Source organism: Etheostoma spectabile, chromosome 15 (assembly GCF_008692095.1).
Source record: "Etheostoma spectabile isolate EspeVRDwgs_2016 chromosome 15, UIUC_Espe_1.0, whole genome shotgun sequence".
Taxonomy (NCBI): Eukaryota; Metazoa; Chordata; class Actinopteri; order Perciformes; family Percidae; genus Etheostoma; species Etheostoma spectabile.
The window spans coordinates 29,114,775-29,127,274 of NC_045747.1; the positions used below are offsets into that span (position 1 = coordinate 29,114,775).

Genomic DNA, 12,500 nt, shown 5'->3' on the forward strand with positions numbered 1-12,500 from the left:
GCTGACCCGTGGTTACCCCCCCCCTCCCCCTCTCCCCGCACACTACACCCCTACCCCCACCACTCCAGGTCCCCCTTGACCTCGCAATGCTGCTAGTTCCTTCACTCCCTCGGACATTCCCAGACCTCCGGAGCCCCCGGGCCCCTTAGTCATAACAGGCCGAGTTCAGGGCACTGTACCCTGGGGGCAGGGTGGCCATATCTCCATCCTACACCCAGACAGGCAGACAAGTAAGCTAACCACCTGGGCAGGGGTCAGCGGCAGGCCACCGTTGACTCTCAGTTGGCGTTTTGTTGAGACTAGCTGGAATTCCCACACGTCAGAACCCTTTTCGAAAATATTTCACAGCTTAACATTATGATATTAATACTATTTGCCATTTTACTTGACCAGGATACTGTTTTTGCAAATTTTGCAAAGTGGCTGTCTCAAGTTTTGAAGCAGAGTTTTTCAGATGTAGTCTTCTGTCTCAAAAGCCTTGAGCGTTTTAATGCACAATGCTGGGAGTTATTCTAACTGTTTGATTTGGTATGAACCGGTCAGCCAGGCCTGCTTGACAGCCTGAAACAGAGAGAATGTTCAGCCTGATGCTGGCCAGTATTTGAACAGACTGGGACCTCAGGGTAAACAGAGCCTGCCCCTCCTGACTGCCTTGCTGAATAACTGATGAGCAGCTTGTTTTAACTTCCAGGCTTGTTGCAGCCATGTTTGCATGCTATATTCAGAGGACAATTTCATTTGGTCAAATTCAAGACACGGCACTCGTTTTGAAAAGCTAATTCAGAGTAGCCAATGAATAGAAATCAATAGAATGTTGATATATTTACTGTAAAGCTGATTCTCAGCAATTCAGTGAGCTGCAGCCACTGTTATTTACCGACATTGGTCATTTCCAGCCTGGGAGGAGTGCTGCGTATGTGTGTGTGTGTGTGTGTGTGTATATATATGCCTTCAATGCCAGTAAATATTTCCCATACCCGTTTCAATTTTACATTTCAGCAGGATCTCATAAGATAATAGCATTGCCTATGCAATCTCTACCACCATGCAAGACCCACTGGTGGCTCTATGTTTATGCTCACTTGCAGTGAAGCTCTGTACAGATCCAAAACACTATGAACTTTACCAGAAGGGTTCCAAATATACAGTAGATAGATTATTTCACATTTAATTGTTACATTGACAACCCCTAACATGTAGCTCAGCATCACCCTCAGCTGGATGTTTGTCCTTTGGACTAAATGTTGGTCTTTTCTACAACATCGTTACTTAGAGAAGAGAAAATGAGATGCTACTGTGCTTCAAAATCATCCTTTACCAACAGCAGAAGAGATGAAAGGTCAGAGGTCACAGTGCCTTGCAGACTGGTAGAAAGGTGTCGCATAAATGTGACACCTGACTGTCAGTACACATCCAAAAAAAGAATAATTTTGATATCTTAAGTGGCTGAGTATGTCTTTTTTTTTTTTTTTCATTTAATATATGCTAAAATCAACCTTTTATAGCCTCAAGACTAAAAGTCTTAAATAAAAAAGTACATACAGTTATCAAGTCAGCCAATATTTGTTCTAGCAATGAATAAACAAGATTAAGAAATTCACCAGCCCTATGGTGCCAACGTTCGTTATTCACCAATGTTCAATACCACTGACATACAGTAGTTCTTCAAGTACTGGAAGAACTGCAGGTTCGATAGCCGGCTCCACTGTAACGGTCACAGATGATCGAGCATGGGAACCAAACAAATAGGAAACATGGTTAAGTTCTGATCGACTAGTTGGATGTCTATTCATTTTTAGCCCTTGTATTTAAGTTATACGATAACAGAAATATGAAAGAACAGCTTCTTTCAGCCAACATGCACACAAGCATGATGGTGACATTGTACACACATGGCATTGTTTGTCTGCTTTCCCCATCCTATGTAGTAGTACAGCTGGAGTGGCATGCTGTGTCCTGGGTGGTGGATGAGCATACAAAGTGTTTGGTGGAGATTGATAAACAACCTATTTTGCCACTTGGCCGCGAGGAGTTATTATACAATTCTGTTAACTGCAGTGAAAACTCATGGCTGTAATGCATTGATAAAAGATAGGAATATGTTGCAGGCTTCAAACCAAAACAAAAGACAACAAATGCATTCAATATAGTTGTGAGACTTTATACACAATGCATTTCAGTGAGAAATGTTGCATTCAGCTGACATGTTATAAGCATGTGTAATGTAATGTAATGTATACTTTGTTAATCGCACAAGGGGAAATTACAATTTATACTCTGTTGTTATTTGTACACACAAATGTTGCAGCATTACTGCTATAGCTCTGATCGATCTACAGAAATCTTGTGGATTAGTTTGTCAAGTTTCTCCGCACAAAAGCTTGAATAAAGTAAATCTAATTTCTGCTCTGAGCTCACGCAGGTTCATTAAAACCACGCTTGCTAAATTGAAAGTCCTGCTGTTCTGCTGCTACATAAATGCCCGCTGAGCTCCTATTTAGTGAATGCAGTGATCACATGTCGGTGTCTGCCATGTGTGTGCATGTTGATTCCAGTTGTGTTTCGCAGCTCTGTCACTTGTCCTGACGCTTCTCTCCATCTAACAGGAGACTGTTCATGTAATCGCAGTGGGATTAGCAGTTAGATAACTGGGAAGTAAAAGCATGAAAGGAGTAGGAGTCAGGCAGGCAGATGTGAGTCTACAGAGAAGCTGCAGTCTGCTGTCACTGAGCTGTTTGAAGGGTTTGGACCAGCTGATGGAGCCACACACACACACACACACACACACACACACATTGAACCACACACCAACTTCTCTCAACTCTCTCTCTTTCTCTCTCTCTGGCTCTCTCACTCTCTTTCTCTTTCTCTCTCTCTCTCTCTCTCTCTCTCTCTGACCTGGGGAGTCTCGCGGTGGTTTACTAATTGCCTGACAAATCGCCCGCGCGTTTTTTTTCTTCTCTCTCTCTCTCTCCTTGCGCTCTTTGCAGCCGCGTTGCCCGAGAAATGTATTATTCTGGAGAGCACGAGGAGAAGGGAGGTCATGGTGCAGGCGCGCGGGCTGCAGGAGGAGGTCGTCACGAGAGATATATGTCTGCCAGGCTTTTACTGCTGCACCGGCTGTGTGTGTGTGTGCAAGCCGTTTAAAAGTAGACGTGTATTAAGTATTAAAAAGAGAGAGCCAAAGAATGGCTGCCAAGTTGCAACACGCGCCTACACTATTTATTTGAACAGGCCAGGCCGGTGTAACACAATGCTGGGGCATTGTGCCTGTAACGGAGTGTAACTGTATATAGGTTTATAACGAATGACTAATTACTGATGAAAATAAAATATGATATACTGTATATATCCCGTTGTCCTAGAGGATAGTGGACTCCTTGACTCCCCTGTCATTAGAAAAAGAGGCCACAACCACGATTTTTTTGCGTTATTGAAACTTTTATTTTCATTTTAGTTTTACATCGAATCCGCAGTTGTTTCATTGACAAGGAAACATTGAAGTATTAAAGCGTCCTACCGTCCTATCACTGACAAAATAATACACAGAGCCCAACATTAGTATTGATTAAAAAGTCATACAAACAGTGTTTAACCCTTATATTTCGTTTCCTTTATTGCAAAGTGATCCTGCAGTTTGGCAATCTGTGATGCTGCATTTAGTGAATGGAGACAAGCAGGCCTGCAGTGTGATAACTCCACCATTGTTACAGAGGCGCTCATATCCGTTACATGTGAGTGATAAATAGGCTTCTGTGACCTGTATGACTAATGGCGAAGCATTAGGCCTGTACAAGCGTATTGATACTAACGTATTAAACACCCCCCATACATTTTACTTATCAATACCCTAATGACAAAGACGCGTTGACTGCTTTTATATTATAGAGGCTATAATAACATCACGTGGACAGCAAATCTGAACGAAGATTAGAATTTGAATTGATGCCTCCCACATTTGTGCGTACAAATATTTCAAAAAGTAGAGCAACAAGAAAAGAAAAAAAATACTTCCACTCAGGACGGGACAATTCATTTGGACCATTACTTTGCATTATTTATCCCCTGATAATTTCGATTGATATTAAGCCTTCAGTATATTAAAATCCTTCACATAAGGAGGAAAAGGGAAATGCGAAATTAACTGCAATACTGCTTCTTAGGCTATGCCCATCGTGCCATATATTCAAAATGTGTAGATATCTCTGTACAATGTGGATATATATAACCGTAATGCTTGTTAGCCAGCATTAAACAACACGTGTCAGTTAAGTCTACATTTGTATCAGTAGTCTAGAAGGGCACATCTGTTTGTAAAGGCCAACACTCCCAAAAGCATGTGGCTTGGTTAGGATATTCCTGTAGTTCTACTGCTGGCTGTGACCTGGCACAGAAAAGCATTCAATGCAAAGGCCAAGATGAGAAGTGGAATTAAAAATCACACAAAGTGTATTTAAGACATGCTGTAGCTCAGCAGGCTCCCTCCCAGACTTACTGAAGTTAACAATGAGACAGTTGGAGCAGTCACTGGCTGCTGCTGGCGGCTTTCAGATTGGATTCCAATATCAACTATGGATCCTGCCCCCTTCATAATGATAATAAATTTGAATTAGCGCGGTCACAGATGCATTAATAAGGGTTGATGACTCAAATGGTATTGGTTATTTATTGTGATTGATTTGTGATTCCACATTGGGGCTAATAAGAATAGAGCAGCACTACGTAAGGCAGCGGGGTTATGCGGTTCCACAGGCCGAGGCTCCGGCCGGGGATTCGTCTCCGGTGCAATCCCACAACCGGGGAAGACCTCACGTCTCGCGCAGGAGAATATATTTCAAAAAATGCTTGTGCGCGTGCTGCCGTTGGGAGACAGATTTACGAGCAGCAGTAAAAGGCGAGATGTCGGGGCTTAGTAAATCAATCTCTCTCACTCTCTTTCTCTCTCTCTCTCTCAGCCTACTGTCTCTGCTGCCTTGCTCTCTCCATGCATAATAATAATAATAAAATAATAATAATAACAATAATAACAACAATAACAGTAATTAAAATAACAATTAGAATAATAATTAGAATATATAATTATATATAATAAGAAAAAATGGGTCTAAAAAGAAAATTAACAAGAATTAGCCAATCTCGTCTCTTGTGATCTAATATGCACTATTCAAAGGTCTTGGACACTTTAACTTTACCGCCATTCTACACTTGGACAAAGAGACATTTTCAGTTTCTCTCCTTTTATTCAAAGCCTGGTTAATCATTAACGAGGAGGAAGAATCTACCTGTCGTAATCCATCACGGACCAAGACACCCAAAATCTCAAAGAACTCCGACATCACTTCAATTATCGACTTGGAGTACTATTCTGCCTCACCAATTTAATGTTAGAATAATATTTTAATAAGCCATGTTTTCATGCTGATTTGAATCACACATTCTTTGCAAGTCTGCTTGTAATTTGCTGTAAATAAGCTGTATTAATTCTTACAGATGAGCTATATGCCTTTAGAAAAATAACCAAGTCCATCATCTTAAGACCTTTCTTTGTGTTTTCTGTGGTCACGTGCATGGCAGTATATGCATGATTGCAATGGTTAAGCTACAGCACTACAGCACTATTGGAAGTACAGCCCACAGCCATCATAATTCGGATGTTTAGGCTATCGGAGTGGTTTTGTGTGTGTAATAGCTTTGCATGCGGCTGTGCCAAGTTTACAGAGCTGATTGGTATTGCTGTTGTCAGGCCGGCCCAGGTCTCTGCTGCTACTTATCTTAGCTGTTGTTTCACACTGTGATTGCTATAATTTATGGCCGTCATTACAGACGCCATCATCACCACCGCAAATGTTTGATTTCAATCTTGTTGTGGGTAAAATCTCAAGGAACCGCCGGAGTTTAAAGGACTAAGCATGTACGTTTTATGGCATCAAAAGCGAATAAAAAATTCATAGCCACCCCACTTACATGTTTCCTGCATTTGTTTCATTCGTGCTATTTGTATACCTTTGTCATGTTGTAGATTGTATATATAGTTTTTTTTTTTAGAAACGTGCCACTTGTGTTTTGGCTCTGCTCTCACCACCATGTAGTTCTGGCTAATTGCATTTAATATTACACATATGTGTGTCTTCTTCTCTGGCCTCGTACTTGTTAAAAGAAAATGGCTTTAGATGTATTGGGCATTCCTAAATCAGGTCTTTTGTGGTTTAGCACCCGGCTACCTGCGTCGCTGGGGCGGACAGTGCGGCAGAAAGGCTCGGTGTCTTCAGGCTGCTGTGGACCATTGTCTGACCTTCAAGTGCTTCATGTTAGCTGCATAGCAACGAGGTTAGCATGATAGCATCCCGACCTCAACACTTGTTTTTTTTTTTTAAGACGCTCGAGCTCCCTTTGTTCCGCTGTAGAGAGGCGGCTCGCGCTCTGGAACCGGGGAGACACCGAGCCAGAAGGATTCCAGCGCCCTATTGTTGCTGCCCTGCACGGCCTCGCCACGGGGGTTTGTCTCCGTTGTTTTTTCGCCTGTCTCTCTCTCCACCACTCTCTCCTTCTTTCTTTAGTACAGGCTACTTATCTCCTCTCTATCTCTCTTTGTCGCCTTCTCTTTCTGTAACAGCTCTCTTCTCTACTCGGCTCGCTACCTGTCCGGTTCACTTTCTTCTAAATAGCCTAAATGTCTCTTATAATTTTTTGTTTTTTAAACGAATTACAGGAGGCGGTAGCCACTCCACCAAGGCAACGTGTTAAGGGGATAACATAATAAATCCGTTTGGGCAATTAAGTCTAAATAAAATATAAAATTCAGATTTAAGTTATCACACAGATGTGGAAAAATAACGGGGTCGGGTCTGTTTTAGGGATTCGACTTGTTCTCTTAGTGCGTTTTAGGCTACATTTTGATGCGGAACATGCATTTGTGATTATCACACAAACAGTTGGGCGTATATTAGTTTCAGCTGACACAGTCAGTCTCTGTGGCTGTTAATATTTAGTCCATGCGTTAACATGACACCACAGAGGAGGAACCACCTCTGCTGGGATGCACAATACTCAGATAAAAAATGAGGTTTGCTCATGTCATCATCGAATATTTCCAAATGCTGGAAACATTGAAATATAAGACAGAACAATATAAGGACCCCCCCCCCCTCCTTGTGCAGGCGACAAACGGTGAACGGAGAGAGAGATGACAGTGAGGAATAACGAAGAAAGAGCCTGAGACGTGCAGTCATTTTTTTTTTTAAAACGAACATAGTCGGTAACAATCATCTTTTATCGGCCTCTCTGTGCGTCTGTGAGGCCTACCTCGGCTTTACCTTACAGTTTTTTAGCACACACACACACACACCCCTCATTGCCTCCCACTGGAAAGGCTAAAGGGTGAACAGAAGTACTGTTTTATTTTTATTTTTTATTTTTAAGTCCTCACACACAACACTCCGTGCACTGGTCCGGATGGGTCCCACGGACGGAGAGGCGCACGGATACCCCCTAACACCCCCATCACCCCCAGCACCCCCACCCCTGCCCCACCAGCACACCACGTGATTCATTAAATAATAATGCAGAGGTTGCAGAATAGATATATATGTATATGTATTCGCCAAGAATATAACGGCAATACGTGGTGCTGCTCCAGTGTGTCTGTGTGTGTGTGTGTGTGTGTCTGACGTCGAAAATTCAACTGTCCTTTCAAAAAAAAAATACAAGCCCCCCCTATAGCAGTGGAGAGAGGGGGAGAGAGAGAAAAAAAAGAGAGAGAGAGGGGGGAGAAGAGGAGACACGAAGAAACGCCAACGAAGAGAGAGAGAGAGAGAGGAAGAGAAAAGAGAGAAGGAGGCTGCAATAAAACAAATTTGGACGGGTGTGCGTCTTGCGGGTCGCTGTGGACACCGTGAGTATTGCGGAAGGAAGGTGACTGCATGGGGGGAAACCACAATTCTTCTTCCTCATCTTCTACGCCGCTGCGCCGCCTTCATCCTGCCCGCATCCCTCTCCCTGAATCATAGGCTATTTTAACAGCGTGGTAAATATGCCCCAGAAATACCCATCTTTCGCCGTGTTTTCTCATCGTGCATGTTGCTGTCGTGTTGTTTACACATCACCCCCACCCATCATCATCAGCCATTGTTTATAGGTTGAAGAGGTGCAGCAAGGCAGCCTGCAAACCGGAGGGAGAGAGAGAGAGGGGGAGAGAGAGGGAGCAATGCAATGTTAGCCGATGGCTGTTTATATTTTAAGAAGCACTTGGATATTCTTCTCCATCTTTCTCCCATCGCCTCCTGTCTGCCTCTACATCTCTCTCTATCTGCCTGACTCTCTGTCCATCCCTCTCTCTCCTTCTCTCCCTCACTCCCTCTCTCTTCCTTTTTCCCCAGCCAGCTACTTCTCTTGATTTATAGTGAGGCAGGGTGTCAGCGTGCGGCCGGTGCTGCCATTGTGTGTTTGTGAGGGAGTGCTGTTGTTTATGGTGCCGGCCGCGATAAATCATGTTTTTCCTCCGCTGTGGGAAGACGGTGGGGCAAAAATGACGGTCGATGGACCGATGATACACCGGAACGAGGAAGAAGGAGAGGAGGAAGAGTTCTCGCCACGGCAGCCATGGGCTCCTCTTTCTGATCCGGCTCTCTTTTCACTGCCGCGCTCTCTTTCTCCTCCTCTACATCTGTATGCCCTCTCACACACACCTTTTCTTTTTTTTTTTACACTTGATTATTACTTCGGGTGTTGCTCAGTATGACAGAGGCTGGCCGTAGCTCCGGGTTGTGAATTACTGCGGCGACCAATTAACGGGAGATTTGTTTAAATTTGGCACACCGGGCACGCCTCGGCCGCAATGAAATCTCATTTAAAAAAGGACCTGCCGGCCAGGGAAATCTCATCTATCTAGCCAAGAAGTGTGAGTGAATCCAATAGCTCAGCCAGGGGAGCCAAGCTGAAGCTCTTAATGACGCAGATTCGAGTTCATGGCTTCCCAAGCACTATTAGTAAGGGCCCGGGTTGAAAGTGTAAGCGGCTATCCAGGGAGAATGAACTTGGCTTGGAGATTTTTATATTGACATTATAACGTCACCAAAACTACCTGCATAGTGTTGTATAGAGGCATAAGGCATCTGCTGCTGATATTGTACTGAGAGGAAAGCTCAGGTGTCTTTATGGTGTCCACACCGTACTCTGACTCTGAGTTCATGTTTTTTAGAAGTTGTCTCCTTCTCTCCATGCAGTTTCTTTCAGTGTGTTTTCTTTGGATGCCAGATGGAATGAAGCTGGGCGCCATTATTCATGTCAGCACTAAGTGTTTCTGCCTTTGCTCAAATCCTTCACCGTGAATCAGATCTTCTTCTTCTATTTAAATGTGCCGAGGAAAATAAGATGCAGGACTGCATTTTTTTGCTCCAGGTTTATATTCAAATACATTTCATATCAAATTCTGTGGCATTCATACACATTCTTCCTAAGGCAATGGCTCAATGAGACATCATGATTTGGTTGTGGTACCATGTGTAGCCCTTCCCATTGCGAGTAGCAAGTGGGGTGAGAAGGGTGGGATGAAGTAACGTTGTTCCATCGGCTAACCTCATAACTCACTGTAGTCAGCTTGCGTGGTGTTGTTTTGGTGTGAAGCCAGCTGCTAATGTATGCAACGTGCAAAAAGTACAGGGGTCTTTCTATGATAATACATATACATTACATAGCCATACGTACAGATGATGCTTGCAAGACACTTTTTATTCACATCATAATAATAACCATAATATGTTGTTGTGTATTGCAGAGTTGTGTACAAAGAGTGATGCATCTCTTGCTGCTGGAATAGATGGATGGATGGATGAATGGATAGGTGTGCACCAGGAATTACTTTACAATTATATTTCCCAGGCTGAACTCTTCCGTATCCTCTCTTCTCCCCCCCCCCCCCCCCCCCCCCCCTGTGTGTCTCTCCCTCCTCGGCCATCACTACAGTGTAGACCTTAGTGTAACCAAATTAGAGCGTCTCCGCCGGCTTCCCATCGCATGCTAATGGCAGTAGCAGCGAGTGGCAGCTTTTCTCAAAATGCGTATTCCTGCTGCCCGCCGCCGTGTCAAAAACAATATCCCGCCTCATTTCTGTGGACGGAGAGAGAGCAAGATTAGAGAGAGAGAGAGATGTAGGGGGGCGTGGGTACATTTCTAAACGCCATTCAGAACTGATGGGCACACACACAAACAGACACACATACTGGGATAAAAGTTAAGAGGGAGCCACACTTGACGTTACAAATGAACCAAAGCGCATGTTCATGCGACTGGTGCATTAAAACCGTCCCGAGTCACCCAGTGAAGGGGTTGCTACTCTTATCTTATCCCAGGCATGTGTCCACGGTTAAGTGTGTTTTGTCTGGCGAGATAGTTCCAGATCAAACCCCAGCCGAAATAGTTCAAATATTTGAAACGGTGTTGAGAACTGATATCACTCCCTGTCTGACATCCATTATAGCATGCTGCTATCGAAGCTGCAGGAGGAGGAGGGGGGGTTCATTCGTGTGAGGCCTCGCTGCATTCACAGCTCTCCCGCTAAATACAATCCTCCACACACGCTGCTGCTGTGCTATTTTTCATAATCCAGATGTGAAGAGGCACGTCTGTTGTGAAAAACGCAGATATGTGGCGTTCATGTGTTACTGCGCTGCGACTTCAGCAGTTCAGGCTGGAATTAATGTTTAAACCCCGAAACCTGCAGGACAATGGCAGCATTCTCAGCTCATTGTGACATCAGGGGAATAAAGGAGGCGTCTGGAAATGTTACGGGCCCATAATAACACTGGTAGGCTTACATTATTGTAGCGTGTTGTTGAAGCGTTAAATGTTAAATGGATCTGTGTGGAGTGTTTCGGCGAAGAATTGGCTATTTTATTTTATTTTTGTTTTACCATAACAGCCCAGATGAAGCTTGTATTTAAATCTCGGCTTAACGGAAGAACAGTCAGCAGTGGCTCGGTGGTCTGTCGGGGTGCGTCACCGTTCGGAGGCGAAGGCTAGAACACACAGCAAATGTGGCCGAGACGCAGGAAAAACGGGCATATCCGTGATTGAGGCATCCTTTTATTGCATTTGGTCAAAGACAAGGTCGGTGCAGACCCACGCGTCTGACAGACACGCATGAAGGACGGCGGACAAGCCTCAACACAAGGCGCATCTTCCCACTCACTTCTCCGACTGGCAGCCATATTGTCGTCTTCTCTGTTTCTTTCACACGCAAAAAGAAGGCTAAATGCGCCGAGAAAAAATGCCCTGGATTTAAAACGAAACTAACACGCTGATGTAAAATTATAACGGAATATAAAGGAAACACATTCATTTAACAATCCCGTCGGCAAATTTTAAATTTTGCCTGTAACAGACATAAGAAGGAAAAAAAAAATATATATATATCTTTGAATTTGAGCGTTCCACAAAATAATTTAACGCACAATAGATACACATGTAAGGCTTTATCACAGACCCAACGTGACCAAAAACAGTTTTTAGGCCTTTATGGCTTCATTTAAATCTCCAAATAAACCCGTGTTGACCTATAGCCTATTAACAAGGTTTAATTATAATATGCAAAATGAATTCAAATTGTTGTTGGTGGCTATTTGTTGAAGAAAAAAAATGTGTTTTTGCTGTGTCCACCTTAAAAATGCCCAATATGTAGGCCGAAGCTGTTCTGTAATAGAGAATATTTAGTTATATAAGATCCTTTAAACAGCGAAAATGAATCCTCCAAACGCAGATTTTAGTGGCACTGTTAACACATTGCGTATCCATAGCACCGGTAGCCTACCTGTAAGTTCATTTAACTTAAAGGTTTTACACGTAGCCCGTGGCATCCGGATACACAGCCGTTTCTATTTCTCGCTAAAATACAAAAGTCCTGGGAGAAATGAAAGCAGTTCGGTTGGAGTGGAGCAGAGACCCTTCGAAAACCGTCAGACATAAATCAGAGGAGCGCTCGGCCTCATAAATCCGCAGCCGCTGGACGTTAACGAGCGAAAGATTGAAGTGTGGTGAAAACAACGCTAACAGAACACGTGAACATGTGTTTAAATCAACCTAACAAGGAGTTTTTTAGCGGACGCAATACTATCATTTAGGCGATTATAACAGAAATAATTCATTTTCTAAATAATTTCTTTTTTTTTAATAATAGATATACATATTATTATTAATATCGTTGAACCTATTGCCTAAATTGCCTTATCTTTTAGAGGCTGCAGATGTCCAGTCTCGTGCTCCAAAGCGCCAGGTATTTCCGGGGCTTTTCCTCGCGCGGAGATGATTACCACCCGTTCGAAAATAAATCAATAGCAAGCCCCGCTCTAATTTATAATCGGCTGCGCGAGGGCAGTGATTCAAAGCACGTGAAAAATGAGCGGCTGAAACCGTATCCAGAGCCCGCGAGCTGCGCGCTTTTTTTCTCCTTTAACCGGGCCGGAGAGCAGCATGCACGAGAGCGATAAGAGAGCCCGAGCTGCCGAGCC

The 12,500-nt window shown here is 43.6% G+C and overlaps 1 protein-coding gene across 4 annotated transcripts in view; it reads left to right on the top strand.

The window, feature by feature from the left end:
• hoxb3a (homeobox B3a) overlaps nt 1–12,500 on the top strand; it is an 88,795-nt gene that overhangs the window by 49,870 nt on the left and 26,425 nt on the right. The window contains exon 1 of one of the 4 annotated variants that reach the window (XM_032537289.1): nt 7,821–7,891. The exons of the other annotated variants lie outside the window; for them this stretch is intronic. The gene's annotated coding sequence lies outside the window, so the exon portion shown is untranslated. Of the gene's footprint in view, nt 1–7,820; nt 7,892–12,500 lie in introns of those variants that run through there. 4 annotated transcript variants of the gene reach the window in all.